At 62.9% G+C, this 20,789-nt stretch overlaps 1 pseudogene; it reads right to left on the bottom strand.

Annotated features, from left to right (window-relative positions):
- Positions 1 to 2,918: 2,918 nt before the first annotated feature.
- On the bottom strand, positions 2,919 to 7,367 carry LOC149747526 (uncharacterized; annotated as a pseudogene).
- Between the last annotated feature and the right edge of the window lie 13,422 nt (positions 7,368 to 20,789).

The raw sequence follows: 20,789 nt of genomic DNA on the forward strand, positions 1-20,789 counted from the left end.
AAACGGACCCCGAACCTCCCCACACCCCTGCCCGGGCTTTATGATCAGGGGCTTCTTTCTCCCTGGAAATAGGAGTCTGTTGACTGACCCAGAAAAATACTTCCCCAAGGGGGCCACTGGACCCAGTGGGGTGAGGGGACCTGGCCACCCCCCTTCCTCGCCTTCCTGCCTCTCATTCCCTGTAGGACCAGCCACGGGCAGAAGTGGGAGTACCAGCCCTGTCCTCAGGGGCGATGTCGAGGTCAGCCGGGTGGTGAGGGTCCCTCTGTGGGCATGTCTGTGTGAGGAGGGGGCAGGGCACCGGCGTTGGGGCTCAGAGCAAACTCCCTGGCTTCAGTTCATTTTCTTCTAAGATGAGTCCGTGTGAGTCCTCCGCATGGGGGAGGCTTCTGTGGGTGGAGAAGCCCTTGTCACCCCCTGCACACACGGAGGCGTGGAGAGGGAGGCGGAGGAAGGAGCGGGATGGTCTTTGCCCTCAGAGCAGGAGGGTGACCGCTGAGGGCTCGGAGCTCAGCCTGGACCCCCAGCACTCCTCCCCTCCGGTGCCCCTTGCTCTCGGGGCCTTCCTTTACCTCCCCCCGGAGCTCTGGGCTGGTGGGGGCTCATTGCAGGGCAGGTCCAAGGCCTCCCTGCTGACCCGAAGCTGCACTAACCCTCATAGGGGCTCCGGTGGTGCCACATGGCCAGGTCCCCGAAGTATACTGCGTCTCCATGATGGCGAAGCTGTCACCATTCTGGATGGGACGTCTCTGGAAGCAAATTGCTCTCTGCTGACATCATGGCAATGAAATCTAACTTTCTTTACGAGCTGTCAGGGAGGTTTTCCCACTGCCATCACGGTTATGTATGCACGTTTGTGTACCTGAGGGTCTGGGCACTGGGGTTTGCCGTGTGCCTGTGTGTGCTGGCGGGTGAGGGTATGGGCAAGCAGAGCAGGGGGTGGTCAGCTGAGGCTGGGCTGCTGGGCACTCGACATGCACACTGGCACTGGCCTCAGAAAGGCCCCAAGAAGTCCTGCGGGTGGACGTCTTCTCGACCGGCTGAGTGCAGACACCCCCGAGTTGCTATAGGAGCCCCTCTGTGCCTCCAGGTTTGTGGTCTCGCCATCCAGGCAGGAGAGAAGCTGCATTCACAGGAGGTGATGCATTCACAGGTTCCGGGGGTCGGGATGTGGACCTCTTTGGGGAGGGGCGTTATTCTGTCCATCCCACAGGGAATATTCCAGCAGTGACGGGACTGGGCAATGTGACACCCTCCCAAAGTCTGTGCCCGTGGCCATCCTTAGCCCAGGGGGCCAGCAGCCGCCTGCACCCCCCTCCTCCCTGCTCCTGCCGCCCCCTCCCCGGCCTGAGTGGAGCCAGGTGTCGGGGTGTTGGGACAGATAAGGTTGGAGTCCATCATTCAGGTCCCTAAGAGAGCAGGAGCTCAGTCTTCACAGCCCAGGGGCCGTGTCCGGGTCTGGGTGGTCCTGCGTCCAGGCGGTGGGGGTCAGTGGGGAGAGGGGGTGGGGCTGGACCCTGAGCTCACTTATCTTTTTCTGTTGTTTTTTAATCGAGGTGAAATGCACACAACATAAAATTAGCTATTTAAAAGCAAACAGTTCCGTGGCATTTAGCACAGTCACAGCGCCGTGCAAGCACCACCTCTCTCTGGTTCCAGGACGTTCTCCTCCCCGCGAAGGGGGCCAGTTCCCATCAGGTGGTTGGTCTCCCCCTCCCTCCGTCTGCTCGGTCTCAGTGGCTTCTCCTGCCCTGGTGGCTCGTGTAATGGGATCGCACGACACACGGCCTTCTGCGTCTGGGCCTGTTCACTCAGCACCGTGTCTCCTAGATGGGTCCACATTGTGGCCAGTGTGGCTGGATCCCTTCACTGTGCGGTTTGTCCGCCCACTGGCAGCCGGCGTTGGGTTTCCCCATTTGGCTGCCGTGAGCCCTCGCGTGCGAGTGCCTGTTTGGGTCCTTGTTTCATTTGGGGGCACGTACCGAGGAGCAGAATTGCTGCTTGTGATGGTTTGACTTTTTGAGGAGCTGCCAGACGATTCTCCACAGTGGCTGCGCCGTGTTACATTCTCACCAGCAACACCTGACGTTCAAATTTCGCCACATCCTCGCTGATAACAATATCACTTGTTATGTTCTGGTTTGGGGCTCTTGTTTTTTCCAGCCGTCCTGGTGGTGTGAGGCGGTGTCCCTCTGCGGTCATTGTTCTGGTGACCGGTGACGACGAGCGTCTTCCGTGGACTCGCTGGAGAGACGTCTGACTGCTCAGGTGCTCCAATGGGAAAGCTGGGCTCATCTCAGCAGAGAGAGGCCATTGCAGAGACTGTGTTGGCTGTTGCTGGAGAGTACAAATGAAATATTAAAATAAAACCTAGGATTTATTTTGTTTTGTTTAAAGACTCAGGATAGAGCAAAGTGAGCGGGAACAGGGTCTCGTCAGAGGGGACGGCGCTGACCCGGGACTGATGCTTCGAACGGCTCTGGGTGCCTCCTGGGGTGGTGGGTGCCCAGGCTAGGGTGAAGGGGCTTCCGCCCTCTGACTGTGGCTCCCAGGGCACTGGCCCAGCCTTGCCCTTCCCCGCTCCAAATAAGACCCCAGCCTCACCTCCACCCCCAGAGCTGAACGTACATTGACATGGGTCCAGCCATATTCACCCTGCCCCCCACGTGCTGCCCACTGCCCCGGCTGCCCAGTGGCCGAGGGATTGACTGATCCATTGATGAGGTCATCCATCCATCCACCCATCCATCCAGTAGCTCCTCTGGTGGGTGAGACAGTGAGCCTGTCTGGGGGCTTCCCTGGCTGGGGCCTCGGCCAGGGGCTCTATCCACACCACAGCCTCTTCACCACCCGGGAGGGGCTGTGGCCCCACTTCGCAGACAAGGAAGCTGAGGTTCTGAGGTCAGAGTGGCCTCTCACTGCCCCGTCCCACCCAGGCCCCCGAGGGTCTCTCAGTGAGGCTGGAGCCGGGCTCTGTGGGGCCTCCTGGGCTCTGCACCCCCTCTCTTCCCAGGCTGGCAGATGGGGTGGGATGCACGGGAGGGCTGCCTGCCCAACCCTAACCCCCCGCCCTGTGCCCCCAGGGATGGAGCTTCAGGAAATGCTCTCAGGCAGAAGCCACTTCCCCCAGGGGCAGCTCAGGCTCCATTACTGTCCTCAGTGCTTCCAGGAAGTCACTGCTCTCCAGCAGCTGCTCCCGGCTCCCCGACCTCGGCTCAGGGGGCGAGGGGCGAGGGGTCCACTGGGCGAGGGACCCAGAAACCGCACCTGCCTCCAGTTACCCGAGCTCCAGGGGCTCCTCACCGGGAGACGGTCCCCCAGGCCGGTCGTGGGGACCCCTCCGAGCCCCGCAAGGGGCTCTGAGCAGGGAGCACCTCCACCCCTCACAGCCGCTCGGGTACCTCCTGCCCCGTGGGGGGTGGGCCGGCTCTGGGCAGAAGTCCCTCCCACGAAGCGAAGTCCCCGCCTGCCCTTTCCTCCCCTCCCACCTTCTCAGGAGAGGTACCCTATTCCCCGGGGAACGCTCACCTGACCCTCCCCCCTTTCTCTGTAACCGTCTCCCCTGGGTCAGCAAATCCTGCGGACAAACTCTCAAGGTCTGGCCAGGACCTGAGTGCCCCTCCCTGCTGGACCGCAGCATCGCTAAGAAGCGTCACCCCTGGTGGCCTGGGGCTCTGCGGCTCATCCCTGCCCCCCCGGCAGCATTCCCACCACCTGAGCAGCATTCCCACCTGAGCACCACACCTGTGCCCAGCCCCACCGTAGGTCCGTCCGCCCTCCCGCCTGCCCTCTGTCCTGCCAGCGCCCTCTGCCTGGGTGCTCCCCAGACATTCAGCCGCTGCACCTCAGACGTCCTTTGGGCCCCTCTCCATCCCCGACGGAGGCCTCCCCTGACCTCTGACCTACAAGCCCATCCCTTCCCCAAACTGCTCTCTCTGTGGGCCCAGGACCTCCTGCTTCGTTCCCCGTCCTCTCTCTCCTACCGCCCAGCACAGTAGCCACTGCTCACATGTGGCTACCGAAACGAAAACTAATTGAATGACATCAAATCGAAGATTCAGGTCTGCAGCCACGCCAGCCGCCCTGTGAGAGCTCAGCAGCCACGTGCAGCGCGGTGGCCCGTGGGGGAAGCAGAGCACATCCGGCCACGGTGGAATGTTCCACCGGACACGCACGGCCAGCCCCACGTGGTCTCGGCAGGCGAGCTGCACATCCTTGCTGGTGAATGAATGAGGGAGGGTTGCCTTATCCATCCTCACGCGAGAAGCGCCGTCACGTCCCTCACCGCCTTCCTGAGGACATCCAAAGCTCGGCACCCGAGGCAGGCGATGCTGGGTCTGTCTTTACTGCCCCAGTGAGGGGGCCGGAGCAGTGGCCGGACCGCAGGACACTGCCCAGCTCTGCCCCCACTGTGTGACCTCGGGCAAGTCAGCTCCCCCTCTGAGCCCCGCTCCTCCCCAGTAAAGTGGGGACAGCAGGATACCTACCTCTTAGGGGTGCTTTGAAGATAGAGGTAATCCACAGAGAAGCTTCTGGAATAGCTGTAGAAGCTGGCTGTGTGGATAAATGGACAGAGCGCTCTGTCGTCTGGCTTGGTCCTGGGGACCTTGGGGACCCCTGGGACGGTCCACACACACCACCCCTTCTCCGGGGAAGGGAGTCCTGTGCCCCGTCCTGGTCTGGAAGGGCTGGGCTGCCACAGGAGGTGACCATGGAGGTGATTCACTGCAGCATCTGCTCCACACCCTCTCCCTGCCCTCGCGGCCTAGAGCGCCACCCACAGGGGTGGCCTCAGGGACAGGCCGGCCCCCGCCTCAGGCCCAGCCGAGGGTCCCTGGACTCCCTGACCCTCCCTGCTCAACCTCTGTGAGTCCCCCCTCCCCTGCCCACTGCCTGCCCAGAGGGGGTGGGGTGGGGTGGGGAACAGCGGGTACAGGGGGCATGTGCGGCGCCAGCTCCGCTGCTGCCCCTCACACTGGCTGCTCTCTCACTGTCAGTTGGAGGACGCGTGGCTTTTGGGTTCCCAGAAATGCACTTGGATGGGGGCAGCTTGCAACCTCCCAGGGTCCACGCCCCGCACCCAGAGGGACCTGAGGGCTACGTAGAGCTTCCCGGGAGTGCTGGGCCCACCCCCAGCCCCCCACTCCTCCCAGTCCTGCTCCTGCTCCAGGGACCCCCCCCCGTGGCACCCCACCCCCTGCCCCTGCTCTCCCGGCCCGGCCCGCATGGCACCGCTGGGATGCCACTGCTGGGATGCGCCACCTTCCCTTCCCCACCCTGGGCCGCTCTGGGGGGGAGAGGCTGGATCCCAGGGGGTGATCCACAAAGAACATCCCCACCACACCGGGTCCCAGGGCTGGGACCCTGCGCTCAGGGGCCTGGCCTGGGTTGTCATGGGGGGATGGGCACAGGGGAGCCGGCTCTGAGAGGCACAGACACCCCATGTCCCTGGCTGGGCCATGCCTGCAAGGTGGCACAGGGGACGGAGGGCTGTGAAATGGCTGTCCACAACAGTGGGCCTCTCACTGCCCACACTCTGGGCGGGCACTTCGGGAACAGAGATGCTAACTGCCCCTCCCCCTCCCCACGTGAACCCTGCACCTAGCCTTTGGGGAAGTGGGTCCACCCCGTTATTGCCGTCCCCTGCCCTGGTCCCGGGGGACTCCAGGGAGGCGAGGAGACCTGCCCGGCCCACACATGGCGGGGAACGGTCAGCCTCTGTGTCCTGGCGCCCTGAGGACGGTCCCCGTGGGCTGTGCCGGCACACAGCTATGACATCATGCAGGCGTGAGCCCAGGGGGTGTCCAGGCGTAACCAGCACTCGGACCCACGCGGGGTGTCCCGCTCACACGTGGCCCCGGCTGCAGGCAGGGTGGAGTGTGGCCAGCTCATCACCTGGCTCTCTGTCCAAGGTGACCTGTCGTCATCACGGGCCTGGCTTGGGAGCCTCTGGAAAACTGGCTGTTCCCTCACCACCTGATTTGGGCCCCAATTCTGGGCTAAAGGGCCAAGCGGAGGGGGCAGCGGTGGTGCCCAGCCCGCTGGAGGCCAAGGATGGGGAAGGGGCAGCGGGTCTCGGGAGCCGCCGAGTCGCCCCAGGGCACCCCTAGGAGCGGGCTGTGTGGCCGAGAGGTGTCTGCCCGGCTGGCTGCCGAGGCGCCTCTGTACTGGGCTGGGCTAAAAATAGCAGGGGGATGGCAGGGCAGGGACGGCGGTGGGAGGCCCGTGGGGAGGGGCCGGGAGGGGAAGAGGCCGGCAGCCTGGGCCCAGGACCGGCCGTCAATGGCGTTGGTGCTCCCACCCTGTTCCCGGTGGCCGGCCAGCCGCGGCCCAGCTGACAGGCTATTTTTTCCCCTGCTTGACTAAATATGGTCAGAGAGCACAGCCCGAGGGGCCACTTGGCCAGGGCGCGTGTTTGGGATGCTTGTCCGGGTATATAAGGACTGCAAAGGTGAGGCCGGCTCCTGATCCGAGGAGGGGGCCACGCCTGCTCTGGCCCCTCGGGTCAGCCCTCCCCTCCCCTCCCCTCCCCCGCCTGTGTGGGTCTCGCGTGCGGGCCGGCCGTTTGCCTGTGTGAGCCTGCACACCCTTGGGACCTTCCCCTTTTGTTCACCTGACCTCTACCTTGTGCTGACCCCGGCTGGGGTGCAGGGGTGCAGGGTCGTCCTGCAGACACAGCCCACGCAGGGAGGGCTCAAGGTGTGCGGCTGCGAGGTCGCTCTCGGTAACTCCGCATAGCCTCCCTCCCTCCCTCCCTCCCTCCCTCCCTCCCTCCCTCTCTCTCTCTCTCTCTCTCTCTCTCTCTCTCTCTCTCTCTCTCCCTCTCCCTCAAGATCTCCCTCCCTGCTAAGTCTTCGCTGCTGAGGAGGGCTGGGGGAAGGGCAAGGGTGCGGAGAGGGGGGTGCCTGGTGTCTTCTTTCTTCCTGCCCCCCCCACCCCGCCCCCCAAGTGCGGACGCGTCGGGAGCTCCGGCCTCCCCCACCCCTGCATTCGCGATTGGCTCCGGGAGAAGGTGGATGGCGCTGCCGCGGCTGCAGCAGCATCTCTCTGGGAGCCGCACGGGGCGCATCGTACCCGGGAGCCACGACCCTGAGCCCACGGCCGCGGTCGACAGCCCGGCTGGAGGGGCTCCGCGGTGAGTCCCGCTCAGCCCGCCCGGACGGCCCCCGCAAACTTGCCGGCCGCTGCGGTGGGGGTGTGCCCGCCGGCGAGGTGGGAGCTGTGGTGCCGGCACCGCGTGGCTCCAGCCGGGGGTGCTCTGGAGTTTTCTCTTGGCTCGTGGCATCGTCCGCATTTGGAAAACTGCAGAGCCAGCAGCCAGCAGGGCAGGGAGGGCGCGTCCAACCGGGAGGCAAGAACTTTGACATGCGGGCATTTTGCAAGGAAGCGGCGCCTCCAGATGGAGTGCGCGGGGGTCGAGGTGCTGGGGTGGGGGCCGCGGGGGCTGGGCGGAAGGTGTGATTAACCCGCAGCCAAGCACAGCTCGGGTGGGAACGAGGCGAAACTTACCTTGGAACTTGCAGCAATAACCGTGGAAACGCTGGGGGCAGGGGTCCCGCCCGGAGCAGGGGCTGCGGTGAGGCTGCCCCAGGTGGGGACTCTGGACTTTTGCGGCTCTCACAGCCCGGGTCAGAGTGGGGAGGGTCCCTGTGCTGGGCTGGCGCAGCAGGGGCGCACGTGGGCGGAGACTTGGGGCTGGAGGGGAGCAGCCCAGTGGTCTCTTGCGAGAGATCCTGACCTCCACCCCGCTGGGGGCTGGGAGCATTCACAGCTGAAGGGCCTGGGCTTGGCACAGGGGCCCAGTGCCAGCTCACTGCCCCTGTGGGGTCCCCTTGGAGGTGGCTGGGTTCTCCTTTTTCTATCAAGGTGGGAAACTTTTTGAAAAGTGGCTGCAGTTCATTTCTGAGTGGATAGAAGCTCGCTGGAGCTCTGGCTGGACCTGGGGTGACTCTCCTGCCCTTTGGGGCTCCCAGCTTTCCCCTGACCTCCAGACACCATCCATACGAACGCCTGGGGGTGGCGATGGGGGTGGGGGGGCGATCCTGGGCCTGAGCCTTGGCCATGCCTCCCATCCTCTGAGGCCTCGTTGGTCAGAGGGTAGCCGGGAGACTTAGACTTCAGACTCCAGCTATCATGCAAGGTTCTCTCGAGGGGGGCTTGAGGAGAAGTCGGGGGGCCCAAGCAGCTGTCTCGGTTGCCCTTTATTTATCCTTGGCTCCGTGAAGATGACACATGGCAGCAGCCCCATGGAAGTGGGACATCACTCCCCCGTGTCTTCCTGCCGGGTGGCTCTTTCCTTTTAGTGGGGGTGCCCCTTGGAGCCCTGATCACGCCTCCCCCACCCCCCCCCATATAAACGCCAACCCAGCTGCGCCCAGGGCTGCTGCCAAGCCCAGGGACTTGAGAAATCGCCCAGTTGCTTCTGCACGATGCAGGCTCTGCAGACACTGCCCTGCCCCGGGTGGCAGCAGCGCTGGACACCCTCTCTGGGCCCATCCACCCAGGGATGGCTGGGCTTCCCGGTGGGGAGGGGCGGGCAGGGTCACTCCACACTTCGTCTTGCTGACGGAGGGAGAATTAGAAGTCCACTTGGGTCCAGGGCTTCCTCCTCAGGCCGGGGTCAGCTCCCAGCCACACAGGACCTGGGCCCAGCAGGCAGACCCTCTGTGTCTGCACCCGGTCGGCTGCCCGCCCCCAGCGAGCGTCCGGCAGTCAGTGACGTTCTCCTTCCCTGTCCTGCCTCCTCACCTGTGGGTCTCACCTGGGCCACGGCAAGGCCTCTGTCCCACGCTGCTCCTGACACCTTGTAGGCTCCTCTGTCCTCCCAGCGCAGGCTTGGGCTGGGGTGGCTTCCCTTCCTGCATGGGGACCGGACCCCAGTGACCCGCTACTCTGCTACAGACTCTTGTGGTGTTCAAGCTCCTGGCTTCGTGGTGGACGTAGAAGGTGGTGGGGAAGGAGGGGCGTCCGCGGCTCCGTCACAGGGAAATTCTGAAATGCTGTGGAAAACAGTATCGACACAATTACGTATTCCAAAGTGCTTAGCTGGCCGCTTGCTAAGTTTACTTAAACCCTGTTTATCGGGTTCATCAGAAGCGGTGAGCACCGGGGAAATTCATTAACAGGAAGGCAGCCCCTGCGTCTGACTGTAAATTGGTATTGATCAGGCCTGGCGGAGGCTGGGCACAGGCCACAAAGAGCCAGGTGAGGACCAGCCGCCCTGGGCGTCCGTGTGAGCCGTCCACTGGCGCAAGAATCGCTTTAGGTGGGGATGCGCCAGGAGCGGAGGGCAGAGGAAGGGTGGAGGAGAGAGAGAGGGACGGAGCGAGGGGGTCAGAGGGGCAGGCAGCCAGAGGCGGGAGGCCAAGCCGGCACCAGTCCCTCGCTGGGCTGGGCGTCTGCACTGTGGCCAGGCCGAGGCACCGAGGGAGCTGGCCGCGGCCCGGGCCACTTCCCAGCAGCTCCCAGCCGCCCTCCGAGGACGCAAGGTCCACCTGCAGCCGCCCTTCTCGTGCACAACTTCAAAGACAGGGGCATGAGCCCAGCTCTCAGGGGCGCTGGCCCTTGGGAGGCCGAATCATCAGGGACCTGCCCAGGAAGCCGCCCAGCTGCCCAGGTAAGGCCTGTCTGCTTCTCGGTCGTCTGCGCTCATGGCCAGCAGTGCTGAGCTCCCTGTTGACTCTGGCCACCCTGCTCCCTGGCCCCTCATGGAGGAGTCCTCCTAAGCGGCTGTCTCTTCACACAGCCCGCCCTGTGCACTTGGTCAGGACGGGGGCGCCCAGGTGGAGGGGGAGGGTGCCGGCGGGGGCTCGGGCACGGTCTCTGGGAGGGAATGACACATCCTTCCTGGGGTGAGGGTGGCAGGTGGCCGCCTGGGTCCTTTCTTGTGTCGTTGACGCAAAACTAAACAACTGCGGTGGCGATCAGAGGGATTCTTGAGACTTTCTGGAGTGCATTGTCTGCTTCTGCCCTTCCTGACCGTGCGCGAGTGCGTGCACGCGCGTGTGTGTGTGTGCGCGCGTGCGTGTGAGGGAGAGAGGGAGAGAGAGAGAGAGGAGAGGGCCGAGGTCAGACGGGGCTGGGGGCTGCGGGGTGGGGTGTGCTGGCTCCAGGGACTGGATCGGGTGAAGACCCATGGCCTCTGTGCAGCCTTCTCAGGGGGACCCTTCCCCAAGCGCCACAGCTGTGCCGTTGAACTGCCTGCTTGGGAAACATACTTCTTTATGTGCCCATATGGACCTGCTAAGCTATGGAATGTAAAGAAGTATGTATTTCAGGTCAGGAACTCTCTCACTGGAGGAAGGGGGCAGCGCGTGCCTGTGGGGTCGCCCGGGGGACAGACAGGCCGGCAGCTGTGGCTGGGCCGGGCCTCGGTGGCAAGCTGCCTGGGCGTCGGTGGCCAGCCTGTCCCCTGCCGGTATTGTTCTGTCACTTTGCCTGTGTCAGCAGGTGGAAGCGTTCGCCAGACATTAAATATTCAGCGTGCTGACTGCAGCAGAGGGGACGTGGCCCGTGGCAGGCGTGGGGTCCCCGGGGGGCGTGCAGGGGCAGGGGGGCAGGGCAGCGGGGCTCTGGGTATCACTTGTTGCCACCTGGAAGGGTCATTTGCCAGAAGAAAGGGCTGTTTGTGTGATGGGGGCAGAAAACTGCTCAGAGGCCAAGCAAAGTAGCCTGTTCCCCAAAGGACGGGCCAGCTGCCGGGAGGGAAGGGGCTTGTGCGGCCACGTGCGAGAGGATCTTTGAGGGAAAGACACTCGGTCTTTGCTCTCCGGCCGCCTGCGAGGCAGAGCACCCTGTGGCTCAGCCCCCTTGACCCCAGGCCTCTCTCCCTCCTCTGAAATACCCCGGCCCAGCATTTCGAGGACACCTCGGGCACCTGTACGGCTCCCACCTGGGCCTGCCTCCTACCCCCCGCACCCCGCCAGGCCTCACGCTGCTCTCTGACTTTAGCAACTCCAGCTGAAAGCACTTTGGTCTGTGAAGGATGGCGGGGTCACGCTGGCTGGCATCGTGCAGACCAGGACGCATCTCACCTACCCTGCCGCCAGCCAGGTCCCAGTCAGGACAGGGGCTGGGGTGATGTCCTGTGGGTCCCATGGCTGGACTGTGGCCACCCAGGCACTGCGGACAGTTGCTGTGGCCAGCCCTCGAAGCCTGTCTGCGCAGTCTGAGTCCTTTCCTGGCAAGGCAAAGGGCAGGGGGCCCTGGGGGACGGGGTGGCCCTGTCAGTTTCTGGCTCCTGGAGCGGCGGCGTCTGCAGCCGGGATGAGGCCGGCATCGCCACCCAGGGCACACTCTCCATGGGCCTCAGGGCCATTTTTCCAAAGTGTGAGTCATCCCGCCTTCCCTGCCATCCCTGGCACTGCCGCCCGGGCCCACGGCAGGTGCCCCAGCCCCTCCTGCACCCTGACCTTTGGCAGGACTTTGGCTCCTGGGGATGGGGGGTGGAACAGGGAGGAGGGAGTGAGCAGGCCTCCTCCTCCAGCTGCTGGAAAGGTCTGGGAGCAGCCAGTTCCCTGAGCCACTCAGGCCCTTCCTCGGAGCTGAGGACAAGGAGGCGTGGGCAGTTCCAAGCTCTTGTGTGGCCGCCACCTCCTGGGGAGTTGACTGTAGTTGAGGGTCTGACCCCGTTTTCAAGTCTCCCCGCCTCTGACCCCGCAGCAGGGAGGTGGGACTGTCCTTGGGCACTGCTTTCCTCTCGGCCACCAGGCCCAGAGGGGTCAGCGCCCGGTATCCCCGGGAAGGTCATCTCTGCCCTGCTTGCTTCCAGCTCCGGCCACAGGGAGGGAAGTAGCCGGTCACGGCCACTGAGGCCGGCCGCAGACACGCACTTGCTTCCCCTCCATACATCCCGCTGCACATTAAGGCTTTATTGCAGGATGTGGTGTTTAAATAAAAGCATTAGTGTTTTGGAATTAGGTTTGACTGAGCAGTAAAACTAGAGAGTTTGCAGGGAGAGAGCCGCGGCCTTCTCAGCTGTAAATCATGTCAGGTCTCTCATCTGCCGAATTAAAAAGGGGCGCCACTGGGATGCCTCCCTGCCAGACCCCCTCCCCGGTGAGCGCCCCTCGCCCAGTGGCCCTGCTGCCTCGCGGCAACACTGACGGGGCTGTATTTTCTGTATTCGAAGCTCCGACTCTTGGCTTTCCAGGGGAGGAGCTAGGGACGGTCCCCCAGGCAAGGATGGCATTCTGCTGAGTGGGGTCTTCGGGCCTTTCTGTGTGAGGGAGGGGAGAGGCCAGCGGGAACGGTGTCTGTGCTCCACCCAGAGGGGCTTTTGCTGGACAGGGCACCCCCCAGACGAACTGGCACGGGGGATCTGGGACTCCAGCGGAGGGAGAGGAGCCTGGGGTGAGCTGGGTGGGGTGAGAGCAGGACAGCCCCACACCCATGGGGCTCGCCCTCCAACCTGGGGACCCAGGTGGCTTTGTGCGGCTGTGGGGAGACACCCAGGTTGGGCGAGGTGGCCAGTGCCCCTCTCTCTGAGCTTGCAGAGGGGTAGGTCCTCACGGAGCCTCCCGGCTTTCCCGGACACACTCCAGGACTGGCCCACGGCAGTTCTATGGCGGCCCCAGGCTCCACTGGTGGAAACAGTAGGTCCGAGAATTGAGCTTATCAGTTCAGGGCCAAATTAGTCAAATGTGTCTGTGTTACGGCTCACAGACTCCAGCCACGCTCCACGTGCAGCTTCCACACTGGAGGGAAAGCAGGTCTGAGTCCAGGGTGAGGGTCAGGAGGGAGGGGCAGCCCCGTCATGCTGCACGCGTGCACATGGGCGTGCTCGTCTGTGTTGTGCACGGAGAACAGGGTCTTTTTTTATCTGGAGCCAGGTGGCCACGTACCTCGTCCCTCGAGGCGCGGCTTCCCAAGAACACCTTGTGGCTCTGGTTTGATGGTTCGTCAAGTGCAAGAAAGCACTAGATGGCAGGAGGCTTTGGGGGGGGGCTTGGTGAAAGCACCTGTGAAGGGGTATTAGCGACCTCTTTTACAGCCGTCGGCCCCACGTGAAAAATATCTTGAAGAGCAAGCTGTGAATGAGATGATTAGATTGACCTGCAGGACGGATGCTTGAGCTGCCGTAGCCCCAGCCCATCAGGGTGGACACTGCTTGAATGGCAAATTTCCCTCCCAAATGTCCTAAATGAAAAATGAGGGAACCTGAGTAATCTGGGGGCCAGGACTGGGCGGGGAAGATGGGCCTGGAGCTGTTTGCAGGCTGGGGAGGCGGGGGAGTGGGCGGGGCCAGAGGGCGGGGCCAGCACGTTGCATTAATTGCTTCCACCTTAGCATAAAGGTTAACCATGGTCCTGTGTGAGCGCTGTGCTGACTCAGCCTCTCGCGGCTGGCTGCACGTCCCATTGCAGAGGGCCTCCTACCCACTGCAGCTCTGCTCCCGCCTTGATGTCCACTGCTTCTCGGGGTGGCCGTGCCTGGGGCTCCCGGGGCTTTCTGAGGGACCCTGGCCTTGCCCACTGTCCTATCAGCGGCCGGCCTCCCGGGTGAGAAGAGGTGGGCATGACTTTGGGGAAAGGAAGGGGCCCCCAGCATAGCATCGGCAGCTCCCAGAAGCTCGTGCTGTTCGCTCTGGCCCGAATTCTGCTCCGGGCCTCTCTCAACTGGCCCTGCAAGGCCAGGACCTGGCCGGGCGGTGCTTGGGCTGCCCTGGGCCGTGTTTCTGGCTGCGCAGTGGGGACTCTGCCTTTAGTGCTCCGAGTTCCAGGCCTCTCTGACCCCGGGAAGGCCCGGCCCGCCGGCAGTGGAGGCTTGGGGGGCGGAGCAGTGCAGGCTGCTGCAGAGCTGCTGCCCAGGTGGCTGCAGTGCGGAGGTGCAGCTGCGGGATGCAGGGCTGCGCATCTCAAGGGCAGGGATGAGAGGGCCGCCTCTGACAGCCCCGCGGCTGCTCCTTAGCAGGAGAGACTCAGGCAGTGGCTCTGGCAAAGGCGCCAGCTCCCTGGGCCCACCCACCCAGGTCTTCAGAGGCCCCACTGACTCTCAGGACAGCTCTGCTTCCCGGGCTAAGGGGGTGGGCTGACTGGGTGCGTGTGCCAGTGAGGGCCAGTGACGCTGGGCACAGAGGCACCTCCCAGGCCCCCGTGTACAGCCCAGGCAGAAAACAAAGGAGAGAAGGCCCACTACACAAGTGCTGCTGGGAGGGTCACTGGCTTCTCCCCAACCAGGGCGACTCCAAAGGACCTGGTTGTTGAGAGTCTGGGGTCCCCCCACCATGGGGTCAAGCCTCTAGCGTGGGATGGGAGCCAGTGAGGAGGGCTGGGCCCAGAGGCAGGTGTGTGCACGAGCCAGTGTGGGAGGACTCTGTGGGACAGAGGGACAGTGACCAGGGTATTTTTAACAGTAGGGTGGGGAGAGGACAGCTGTCCCCGGATCCTGTCACCCGTACCCGTGGGGACTTTTGGAGGTTGAAGGACACCCAGGACAGACATGCAGTTCTGGGTCCCATCCCCCTGGCAGGCCTGCGCACCGTTGGTCATGCCCACATATGGCGACCGGGCTGCGTGTCCCTCCAGCCGCCTGTCCGGCGTGGCTGGTATAAATAGTCCACATTCTCAGCTGTCCCGTTGCAGAGGCTGAACTCGGATGACTCCGGGCGGGGGAGGCCCGGGGCGGCCCCCTCACACCCCGCCCGCCACCGTAGTGCCCGGGATCGCAGCTGCGGTGGCAACGACAGGACAGGTGGTGAGGCTCTGAGCTCTGCCCCTGGCCCGTGTTTTGTTCTCCCCTCCCCACCTGCCCCCTTTGTGGGCATCAAATCCAGTGGTACCTGGAGACTCCTGCTGTCTGCATCCAAGGGCGTGGCAGAGCCTTTGCCCACTGAAGGGCTGAGGAGGGCCAGGACCCCAGCCCAGGCTGGGGCTTTTGTGTGGGGTGGAGGGGGCTCAGTCCTGCAGAAGGTAGAGGCTGGCGCTAGGGTACCCCGAGCCCCGACTCCCTGTGGTCCCTCCTCATCTGTCTCTGGCCATTCCCTCCTGTGCTGGACGTGGCAACGTGCCCCAGAGGACTCACAGCCAGTAGCTTGTCTCTCCCTTACCAGGGGAATTTGCTTTCTCTCCGTCTTTAATCCAAAAAGTGAATCTCTAACAGTGGAATTTCAAACTGCCCCCCAAGGCCAGTGGAGCAGAGGACCCTGAGTGAGGGAATATAGGGCCCGCTGAGTCCCCCTCGAAGCATAGGTGCCAGTCCCGTGGCCCAGACTACACTTCCGCGTCTCCCCATCCAGAAGATCTCACCAAACTGGGGGGAGGACAGAGAACTCGGGCAGAGTTTAGGGACAGATAGCACAGGCGATGCGCGCGTGTGGCTCAGGCCTTCCACCGCGTCCCAGGCCCGTGGGCCGCCGCACCGGACCTCCAGCTAGTTTATCTGTGTGGTGACACGGCCGCGCCTGCACACTGAGCCCTGCGGTGCCGGGTTCATCTCTGCAGGCGGATGGGATGCAGTGGGGCTCCTGCGAGGCCCTGTGGTGCCGAGTGCCTTTTTCTTACCTCTGGACACATCGGCTGTCAGTTTGCTCCGGAGCTGCCACCCCCTTCCCCGACCTCAGGGCTCTCACATCTGATTCTCAGCCAAGCCGCTCTCTTTCCTCAGATCACACCAGCTTTTACCCTGGCCCTGTCTTTGAGATAATAAGACACAAAAATCTATCTTGCTGTTTTTGCAAAGGACAGCAAAACAATCGTGCGTCCCCTCCCGCCCCCGTCTCCCATCGCCCCGTTCCCCCCTGCTCTTTGGGTCTATTTGAGGTGAAATTTATCTCTAGGAGGGGCCCATCAATTTGTTCTGCTCTTTTGTTGACAAGTTTATTAAAAACCCGGGCAACTCTGTATTAAACTTTTATCAGCGTTGAGAAATAAGACCTTTTTTTGGAGTAGACAGAAAAGTTATTGAGCTGGGCTGAGTGGGTCTTGGTCAGCATCCAGCTGGGGTCAGTGCTGGCGATAATAAGAAACAGAGCGGTTTTGGGGGGCGCGGGTTCCTTTTGCCCCTTCATTGTGGGTCTCCCTCGAGACTCCCCTGTACGGTCCCAGCAGCCCGAACAGAACCCCCGGAAAGGCTCCTTCGGCTGGGGCTGCCCTCGCTCCCAGGACTAACCGTTATTCTTTGCTATTTATTTCGGTAATTAACCAAAATCTGGAATTAAAAATTAATTTAGTGGTGAATCTGAGTGTTAATAGGTAATGTTGCCACCGAAAAAAATTAGGTTGTTGATGTTTACATTTTTAAAACTCCGTAGTAAAAAACACAAAACAGATCCAGATATGAGTCAGTGACACCCTCCCAGGTCAGGAGGGGAGGGAACCTGGCAGGGAGGTGCTGTGGCCGGCAGCTGCTCCCTTCCCCGAGGGTGCGCGAATGGGGCTGGAGGGGAGGGGACCGTTGTCTTGGCACTCTGGTCTCTGTGATGACTGGGGTTGGGGTGTAGAGCTTCATCCCTGCCCTGTGGCCTCTGAGGGCAGAGTCTTGGGCCTCAGGTGTGTTTGGGCTGTTGGTCACCCTTGAGCAGAATTTTGTGCCACGTCTTCACTAAGGATATTGGCCACAGTGCCCACTGTGAGCCCTCCTCTGGGGGGTATCCTCTGCCCTAAGTGGATGCTGTTCTCTGAGGTCCTGGGCCAGGGCTTGTGGGGCAGCATGGGTGAGAGACTGTCCGTCCACCCTTGAGGGGCAAGTGGCCAGGGGACCCCACTGAGCTGTGACAGTGGTGACAGGGCACGGAGTGACAACGACTAGGGGCTGCATGGTTCTGGCCAAGGAAGCCCCCACGGCTCCCAGCTTGGCGTGTAGTGCTCCAGAGCTCAAGGTCACCCTCTGCTCCACCAGGGTCAGACCTGGGCACCGCTGGGGGTGCAGGGGTGGCCCGGGGTGGAATTCATTTGGCGAGGTTGTGCTGAGTTTAGTGCCTGCTCGTTGACCCTGCATTCTGGGTCTGGGGCCTTATCAAATGCAGGAGGACTTCCTGGATGAGGTGGCCGCCACGGCTCAGGGCCTGGGGGTGTCCGCGTGTCACCGGTCTGCTGGGCAAGGCTGGCTGGCATGGTCCAGAGCCTCCTGCAGGCGGCAAATCTTGGCGAAATCTCGGAGCGCTGCCCTTTGTCGGGGCTGTTTGCTCCGATTAGAACTAATTAGACACGTATCACATTTTTCATAGCATCTAATTTTCTATTGATTTTAACGGGGCTGCAGGTGTTTTCGGCAGCGATTCCCCGCATCTTGGGTCAGTCGCTGCTTACAAATGCTGAGCGTACTTCCCTGTGTGGAACGATTCCATCAGCAGATGTTTTAAAACCTGTTTAACGGTTTGGTTCATAAAATGAACAAACCGTATTAGCTGCAGCCTCGTCCTTTCACACCCTGGTAAAAAGGGAGGCAGAAGGGCAGGGGTGGGAGGGGCTGTGCCGACGGAACCCCTGCTAGCTCCAGCCACAGCCCCGCTTCTCCAGCGAGTGGTAGATTCACCAGAACACGGCCATCTCCGTGCCAGGCCCTGCAGCCACGGCCCAGGGGCAGGCCCTGCCCTGGACAAGAGGCATCGCTCACGTGAATGCAGAGTTTGTGACGCGATTGCAAGTCACCGAGAGGGCTTGGCAGTGGCTGGCACTATAGGGTCAGAGGCCCTGGAGCGTCAGGGGCAACCACGTGGTGAGGGGAGGTGAGTTCAGGGCCTGAGAAAGAGGAGTGGGGTCCTGGGGGGGCTGGGCTCGTGGGGCACCTGGTCTCTGAGCCACGGGCTGCTCGGGAGCTTGGGGCTTGTGGGACATTAGCATTTGGAATTTTCCAGATAGAAAAGAAAAAGTACTGCAAGGAAGTTGGGATCCCCGATGGTAGGTGAGAGACCCCAGGATGCAGAGGGGAAGGGATGCAGAAATGTCTGCCAAAGTGACTTGAAACAACCGACCAGGGCGCCTGTCAGAGAAGCAGGACAGTCAGGCACCTGGGCTGCAGGTGCGTCTCACAGTGGACCCCGCTGTGCTGGGATACAGCCCCGAGTGCCCTTCAAATGCACAATCAAGTGTGGTAATCATGTATTCAGCAAAGTATTGCTGGAACATTCCCTGGACAAGGGCATGGGGGGCGAGGAGAGGGAGAGGCTGGACATCCAACCACCGCCCCCAGGAGAGTGGCCCGGGGGCGGGGAGACGGGTGGGCTGAGTCTGGGGAACAGGCGACGCCACCCCACCCGAGCCCCCGTGCCCTCCTAGCTGGAACTGCACAGGGCTGCAGGCGGCGTCTTCGGTGCTCACACCCTGCAGGCACGTGGGGGGCTGGGGCGAGCTCACTGAGACAGCCCTGGCCCCAGGGCCATCAGCTGTCACCCGAGGTCACTCGAGGCTTTGCAGCCAGCACCCTCACTGTGGTGCCCATGGGTGGAATGTTTGCCGTGCTCCTCGGCAGATGCAGAATCTCCCAGCTCCCTGCAGAAAAGAATCGGGGCTCTGGACCAATTCTCTGGCCTGGTGTTCTGCCTTCTCCTGCTTTGGTTTCCAATGGCCTCGAGCAGGGACCCGGCCAGGCCGGAAGTGGAGAGAAATGTGCAAGGGGAGTGCCAGGGAGTGGAGAGTTTGATGAGGAAGCAAAGGCCTGGCATTTGGGGAAACTCTTCCAGACGCAGTGACACATGGAGAGAAATCAAAGAGCAATGGTGGGCTGTAGGGATGCGCCGGCTCAGGGGACGCGGGGGGTATGTGTGTGTGTGTCACGCACCCAAGTTGGTGCCGGGGCCTGGGTGGACCTGGGAAGGACTTAGCCAGCGCGTGGGTAACGGGGTGCAGCTGCGCGGCGCTCTTCCTCTTCCCCGCGTAGCGGCCAGGGCGCAGGGCCGACGGGTCAATCCCACTGCTTGTCACACCTTCCGCTTCATTAGGAACATCGACAGAGGCGATACACGCAGCTGGGTGGCTCCGTCTGCGTGGCGTCTTCACCGGGGCTGGGGGCCGGCCGGTCTGGGGAGCCTCAGGGCTGCCCCCCGTCTCTGTGCTCCTGGAGTCAAACCAAGAGAGGTGTTTGCAGAGCCTGGGTCCAGCCAGCCCCTCTGTCTCCGGGGCTGAGCTCTGCTGGCTGTCACGGGACGTGAGGCTGAGAGCGCCTGGCACCCACCCCTGGGCTCCCTGCGAGCTCTGGGGAGGTGGTCTTGAGGGGAGAGGCCAGGGCCGTGCACAGAGGGGGACCCTGCGGCACAGCTCAGCTCAGCTCTGGGGAGTGGGCAGTGCGGCAGGGACGGGAGGGGAAGGTGGCGGCCTGCGTGGCGGGGGCTGAGGTCTTGGGCATCCTGGAGTGGCTCTGGAGGGTGGGCACCGTGCCGTGCCGCCCGTCGCCACCGCCCGAGCATCTGCGGCTACAGTGTCAGGAGGCAGGGCCAGAAAGGGCCCCAGAGAAGAGGCAGCGGGAGGAGAGGGGGCTGCAGGGGTGAGCGCAGTCACCCGGCCCGGCCGGGCTGGTCTGTGCTCAGAGGGAGGTCCACACACAGGGCATCACTTTCCCGGCACCGGCACCCCCCGCCCCTGCCTGACTCCTGATGAACTGGGCGCTGGCAGGACACCTAATTTTCTAAAGAGGAATTTGTCCCCTCCAAGTCACTGAGGGTCATCAGGCAAATGTGGCCTGGGCTGGCCCCGTGCTGGCCTCACACTGACCCGGGGGCTGTCCTGGGAGCTGAGGGACCACCCTCACGCTCTGACAGGCTGTAGGTCCCCAGGCCAGGAGCCCGGGCCCTGGGGAGGGTCCTCTGTGTGGTCCCCGTCTTCCTTCACGTCGCCACACGGGGCTGGCTTCCCTGAAAGGCTCGGGCCCCTGTCCAACCACAGCCCCCTCCGTGGGGCGGAGCCCAGCCACCCATTCCGGGCCGGGCTGGACTGAGGCCCCTGCAAGCCGGGCTTCTGCTCAGCCAGCACCCAAGGCGGGCTCAGGGGCCGGTCCTGCCTCAGCTGCAGCTGGGGATGTGATGGGGGCAGGGGACAAGGGCCCAAGACTGCGGGATCCCGGGCCCCCAGGATGTTCGCCCACGAGGGCAGGTCCAGATGGTGGTAGCTGGGCCCCAGGACCAAAACGAGTGGCGGTGCCGTGGGCGCCGGACGAAAGGCAGGATTGCTAAAGAATCCATGAGTGAACAGTGGAGGGAGGGGAGGGAGGGAGGTGCTGTGGGGCAGGGGTGTCAGTGCCAGGAACAGGGGCCTCTGCCTGCCCCCCACCCCAGCTTCCTCCAGTGGTCCCAACCGGGGAGTCCTCGTGGGCCAGCAGGGGGGGCCGGGAGCGTGTGTGTCTGTAAGCATGTGAGCTTACGTGTGTTTCTGAGAACGAGTGGGTGCAAATGGTCTGTAAAGATGAGTTTGTGAGTGTGTGTGTGTCTACGTCTGGGCATGTCTATGTCTGGCTGTGTGTGTTTTGGGGGCATGTGTCTGTGTCTCTCTGTCCCCGTGTGTGTTTCTGGGGTGTGTGTCTCTGTGTGTTTGGGGGGTGTGTTTATGTGTCTGTGTGTGTGTGTGTGTGTGTGTGTGTGTGTCTGGGTGTCTGGGTGTGTCCGTTTCTGGTGTGTGTGTCTGTCTGGGAGTGTGTGTGTTCTCTGTGTGTCTGGGGGGTGTGTGTGTCTGGGTGTGTGCGTGACCCTCACACGCCCGCCCTCGCGCCCCCCTCCCACTCCAGCTGTGACTGGCAGAGCTTGGGGGCCCCTCGGCGCAGGTGGTCTCAGGGAAGGGTGGGGGCATGGAGCCTGGACACCCCGTGGCCCCCATCTCGTCCGGACGTCACACGGAAGCTGCCTTCGTCGTCGACGTTGCTGT

Source organism: Delphinapterus leucas, chromosome 15 (genome assembly GCF_059928025.1).
Source record: "Delphinapterus leucas isolate spDelLeu-1000000601 "Yukka" chromosome 15, BTC_Dleu_Yukka2, whole genome shotgun sequence".
NCBI classification, from domain to species: Eukaryota; Metazoa; Chordata; class Mammalia; order Artiodactyla; family Monodontidae; genus Delphinapterus; species Delphinapterus leucas.